The sequence below is a fragment of the Leptonychotes weddellii genome, chromosome 8 (assembly GCF_054177405.1).
Source record: "Leptonychotes weddellii isolate Sample4059 chromosome 8, ASM5417740v2, whole genome shotgun sequence".
Classification (NCBI taxonomy): domain Eukaryota; kingdom Metazoa; phylum Chordata; class Mammalia; order Carnivora; family Phocidae; genus Leptonychotes; species Leptonychotes weddellii.
In genome coordinates, this window is record NC_138376.1 from 12,815,543 (window position 1) to 12,821,888 (window position 6,346).

Consider the following 6,346-nt stretch of genomic DNA (forward strand, 5'->3'; position numbering starts at 1 on the left):
CTGGAGTGGTGGGGAGTGGGAGGGATGGGGTGGCTGGGTGATAGACATTGGGGAGTGTATGTGCTATGGTGAGTGCTGTGAATTATGTAAGACTGTTGAATCACAGACCTGTACCTCTGAAACAAATAATACATTATATGTTTAAAAAAAAGAAGAAGAAGAAGAAGATAGCGGGAAGGGAAAAATGAAGTGGGGGAAATCGGAGGGGGAGACGAACCATGAAAGACTATAGGCTCTGAGAAACAAACTGAGGGTTCTAGAGGGGAGGGGGGTGGGGGGATGGGTTAGCCTGGTGATGGGTATTAAAGAGGACACGTTCTGCATGGAGCACTGGGTGTTATATGCAAACAATGAATCATGGAACACTACATCAAAAACTAATGATGTAATGTATGGTGATTAATATAACATAATAAAAATAAATAACCTGAGAGGTTTTTTTTAATTTATTCATGTAATAAATTATTTGGGTGTGTGTCTTGGGCAAGGCCCACACTGCTCTGGAGAAAGTCTATAGTTGACATAGTTTCAGAATCTCCCCAGGCAATGGCACATGGCCCCAAATCGTGCAGGACTGTCCTTCCCCGTGCTTATTTCAGTTTGGTGCACTTTTATGTTTGTTTCATCATCACGTTGCTACCAAAGGAGAGAAAGAAAGGATGGGATGAGGGCTGCCTCTGTCTCTCTCTCTCTCTCTTTTTTTTTTTTGATCCTTCTTTTATTCATTTCTCTTTTTTAGAAGCAAGAAAAATTTCCCCAGAAATCCTCCAGAGCTTTTCCCTAATATTTCACTAGCCAAGATTTGGTTTTAAGACCATTGCTAAAGCTATCACTAATAAAAGGATTGGATTATTATCTTTGGCTTAGACTAACCATTTCAGATGGAGCAGATAGATACTGGGGAGTCAACCAGAAAAGCTACAGCAGGCATGTAAACAAATCATAAAGTGCAAGATGGAGAGTGTTGAACCATAAAAGAAACGTAACTGAAGTGTTTTGGGTGTTAAACCTGGAGAAATTTATTTCCAGCTGAGGATTAAGAAAGAACCGACTTCTGAATTGCAGACTGGAATCAGGCACAGAAAGATGAAAAAGAACACTTTAGTTTGCCAGTTAAGAAATGGCAATGGGAAGGAAGGGGCCATGGACAGAGTTACAAGATACATTTGGCTGAGATAAAGGTCTCTGAAGGTGTATTGGTTAGCTTTTGCTGTGATGACAAATATCTCCCATGTCTCAGAGGTTTATTGCCACAATTTTTTTGGACTGCTCATAGATCTGCTGGCTGTCTGCAGCTCTGTTGGGTCCTATACCAAGTGTCTTTTTATTCCAGGGAACCAGACTAAAGGAACACTCTTTTTCTGGGGTAGACTCCTCTTGTGGAACAGAGCAGAAACCCACATCTATGGTGAAGTTCCTAGGGGCCCAATGGTCTGGTGAATGTTGAGGTATTCCTTTTGAGGTAAAAGCAAAGTTTGCATCATCTTGCACCCCCTACCACTAAGAAAGAGGCACAAAGGCTGGTGGGACTCTTTAGATTTTAGAGGCAGCATGTGTCAGTTAAGTATGCTATTCTACTTGATCTACCAAGTTATCTTTCAGCCAGACAGTTTTTTGAGGGGTTGAGAGCAAGAGAAGGATGGACAACAGGTCTAGGCTACTACGTAAGCTGTTCTACAACTTGTGTGCCTTGACCTAGCAGATCAGAGGGAAATCTGTGGCTTTTCTACCATGCAAAGGCCTTGGGAACAGTTGGAGTGATACCAAGTTGGCAAAGGGAAATGAAATTGGGAAGACAGATTGGGACTCACGGAGAGCCTTAAATGTTGTACCAAGAAAAAAGGCAATAGGGAGTCACTTAGGGTTTTCTTAGGGTAGAGGAGTGGCATGGGCAGGGATTTACTCTGAACCTCATTCAAGTTCTCTGTAGGTAGAAAGCTCATACAAATGGACCCAACAGAGTCATAACACTTACCCCTTAACTGTGATCCTTTGTTGCTGGGACTGAAATATATCTTTTCATTTAATCTTTCCACTTAAATCCTTTTAATCTGTTATATATAATCCTTTATATATTATCCTTGTGAGGGAGCTTTTATCATCCCTATTTTTAAGATAAGGAAACTGAGCCTCAAAGAGGTTAAGGAATTTGCTCAACTTCCCCCAGCTGCGAAGGCATAAGAACTGGTACCTAAGTAGGTTTCCTGATTCCAGCATCTAAATACTCACTATGTTAGACTGCCTCTTTCTATGAATGAAGATGAAAAGATAGGAGCCCCATGGCCAGAGGTGGTCATGTAACTCTGAGGGGATGAAATCTCCTCTTTGCATTTATTCATTCCTCCATTCAACAAATAACTAGGGGCTGGAAGTCAGGCAATACAGAGGAGAATCATAGGACACTATTTTGGCATGCCTTAAACTGTGGATATTTATTTATTTATTTATTTATTTATTTATTTATTTAAGCAGGCTCCATGTCCAGTGCAGAGCCCAACTTGGGGCTTGAACTCATGACACTGAGATGAAGACCTGAGCTGAGATCAAAAGCAGGTCGCTTAACCAACTCAATCATCCAGAGGTCCCAAACTGTGGATCTTTAAAGGTATTTAACTTGGGTCCCAGTGAATTAAACCCAATTCTGATTGCTATTTGTCATCTTCTCCATTACAGTCTAAACTCCAAGAGGGGAGAACTATGTGTGTTTTGTAACCCCAGTGTCTATAAACAAGAACCACAGAATTTACTTGTAGCGATATCAAGTTGGCAAAGGGAAATGAGATTGGAAAGACAGATTGGGACTCTGGAGAGCCTTAAAGAATCAGCTGGTAGGTTTTTTCTTGCTGATGGGACTGGTCACTTAAGCCCGGAGCACTCTCACTCCCTCACACACCCTCCAGGTCAAGAGCTAATAGCCTAAGAACTCTCTTCCGACCTCAGTCCCATTTCCTGCCCATCCCTTGCCACAAGGTAAAGTGTCTAAAACAGAAACCCCATTCATCCTGTTATTCTCCCAATGACAAACCTCCAAAGATCCTTCATTTGACTCCAAAGTTTAGCACTGCATCAAAGTTCCTGTTGAGAGTCTGTTTTCAGCCCATCTTTCCTTGCCCCAACTCCCTAGACCCTATATTCCATCCATACAAGACTATTTGCAATTCTGTAAATACTCCAGTTTCTCCTCCATTTCTCCACAAGGACTCCAACTAACCCTTTAAGATACAGTGGCTCAAAAGTTGTGTTGACCATCACACCTCCTTCAGAGTTAGTCCAACCTTCCACTGAGATCAGTGACACTTGGTTTGTAACACTGTCGTAGCTCTTCCCATGCTGCATTCTGATGATGTACTTCCATGTCTAGCTCTCTGCAGGCTGAGAGAGAGCTCAGCAGTGAGGCTTTATTTATCTTTGCATGAGTGGTTCTTAAAGAGGTGGTCAGCAAATCATCGGTGTTCAGAGAATTGTGATTGGATGAATGAGTCTACCAATGAGCAACTGGGAGGCTTCCACTGGGCCATGAGGCTTTGATCCAGGTTTCTTTGCCTGGGTGCTCATTCTGGTTGCAGACCCTTCCTTGCCTGGTATCTGCCACAGCAAGCAAAGGAGGAAATTTCCACCAGTGTCAGCGCTGCACAGGTCATGTCTTTTCAGTCACAAAACCATCCTCTTCTGGTGGCGGTATCCTGGAGTGGTGTGTCCGTGACCCGAGAAAGCCCCAGGAGATCTTCCTCTGGAAGAGACTAAGAGGTTTAAAGCTAAGATGCTAGCTTTGGGATCAGCCAAACCCACTTTCAACCTGCTTTTGTAGCTCTGACTAATTAGCTCGGTAGTGCAGGCTAATTTATGAAAAAAGAAACATACAGTTGATGATTTTGTGGGCTTGTGTGCTTTTCATCAAGGCATGTTCTCAAAAGAGGGCAGATATAATGTTGCTTTTTTTTTTTTTTAAGTCCAGTAATGTCGAGGATATGACCAGACCTGTTCCCTTTCAGCTGAGAAATATTCTCCTCGCCTTTGTGGCAAGTACGAGGATGACAGCAAACTTTCATCTTCCCTGACAAGATAACTCACACATTTTCCTCAGGGAAAGGCGATTGATCATTTCTCCTCAAGGATAACATGGAGTGTATAAAAGCACTCACAGGGCTCCATTCTTTATAGTTGCTTCCTTTGAAAACAGATGAGGACACACAGAATGTTCTTCATTAGACAAGGAGCCCACTTGTGATTTTTATTTCTAAAGGCTCTTAAGTACTGGGAGGCATGACAAGAGGCCATTTCTGCTCTATAATGCAGACTAAAAGAGCTCTCCTCAGCCCCCCAAACATGTCCCTCACCTAACTACTCCGGTCGACATTCATTTTTCTACTCTCTGAACTCTTAAAAGCTCTTTCTGCCTGCAGCTTATTGCAGAACGTTTACTATGGATTATACTGGGTCATGTGTTCTCCTCTTATGTTTCATACTGTTTTAGGTAGATTTAAAACTTCTGAAGGGCAGGGGACCCACCAAACACTCCTTTAGTAACCCTTAGAGTGCCTTACACAATGCTGAGTACATAAATCATGCTCAACAAATAATGCGATTGATATATTCCCAAGTACATAGTGTTAACAAGGACATGTGAGAGAAAATTAATCATATCATGTGATTTTTTAAGGCAACTTCATAAGTAGCCATCACCAATTTATAACTGATATTATGTCTTTCTGTAACCTAGATAACAATGCTCCATGACCAATGACGCACACCGTTGCCGGTCAACATGAAGTTGTTCCTGCTAACATGGGGATGATTTTTAACAATAGAATTGAAACAGCATCACAGTGTTGAGCCTAACCAGGATACACCTACTTGAGGAATTCTGTGTGCCATTCTGTGGTCATACCTTAAAAATGATAGAGGAGAACCGCAGAGACACATGGGAAAGCAATCCAAAACTAAAGTGATTATATGCATTATTTTAAGAAAAACAATTGACATACTGGAATTCTTTATTCAAACTACAGAGAGGATGATAAGAAATACAATTAAAACTTACAAAATCATGAAGATAAAAATAGAATGACCACAGCATTACCTACTAAATCCCGTAATTCTATCACCTAAAGACAATTGGCAAAAAACAAGCTTGGAGAATCCCTTATTTAGTGATCATATGACTAAAGATATAAAGAGATCATAGAAGGATTGGAATCAATTAATGGTGCACAGAGTTACAATATATTATTAAGAAAATCAGAAACACTTGGGGTTCTACAAATTAACTATCGCTTCCTGCAAGTATCTTACTTGATGGTCTTTTCAGACACATAATACTGAGGGGATGAGCATATTGGGCTTCTCTATTGTCATACATCTCAAATTGTTATTTCTAATCTGAATTCCTACAGCATTTTATCTGTACCAACAATGCAATCTACATATTTTCTGCCTTCTATTACAATTATGTGTATATCATTTATCCTACTAGATTTAGAGGTTCTTAACAACAGAAGTAATGATAAGGATGATGATGATGATGATGGCAATGATAAGAGCTAACATTTATTATGCTCTTTCTGTGTGTTATTCTTTAGTGGGCAACATTGATTCCGATTCATTTAGTCACATTGTCTGTTTATCTCTGTATGTCCATTAGGCCTAATAGCACTTGGAATAAAATTATCTGTGAAATCAACAAATGGTAAGCAAGTTCAGTGGTTTATTTTCCTTTTGAGTAAACTGGGAACATAGGCACATTTGACTGAGATCCAAATATATAAGTGGTTTTTATGTCTCTTTATAATTTTTCAGAAGCCTCTTCTATCAGGCAGTGAGGGTCCATACCTTTTGATGGCATACTTCCCTGCCAGTCCCTAGTGCACTGGTATCTACCTAATAGGTTCTCATAAAATCCCCCTTGACAGCACCAATGATGATAAAGCAATGATGATATGCATAAGCAATGATGATGGGTTGGGGACATCACTGTAGGTTATATAGAGTTAACATGCTACCATTTCAAATTTACAATGGAATCAACATGCAGTGTCCCACAAAGATCATGAGGTCTAGGAGATATATATATATGTGTGTGTGTGTGTGTGTGTGTGTGTAAATATAAAATTCTCATGTTCCAAATAAGTTCTGTAAAGAGTTTGAGAGGTCCCTGTGTGTTTCTACCTAATTTGTCTACATCTCTGAAAGTGGGTGGGCTCTAAAATGCCTGGGCTTGAAACCTTTGAATACCATGAAAATAGTAAAAGAGAAACTGCTAGTGTTATTCTCAAGCTCTAAAAGGTTTAAAAATAAATTGCAAACATCCTCAAGAAACTCCCACTCTTGGGGAAATTATTAACTTGTG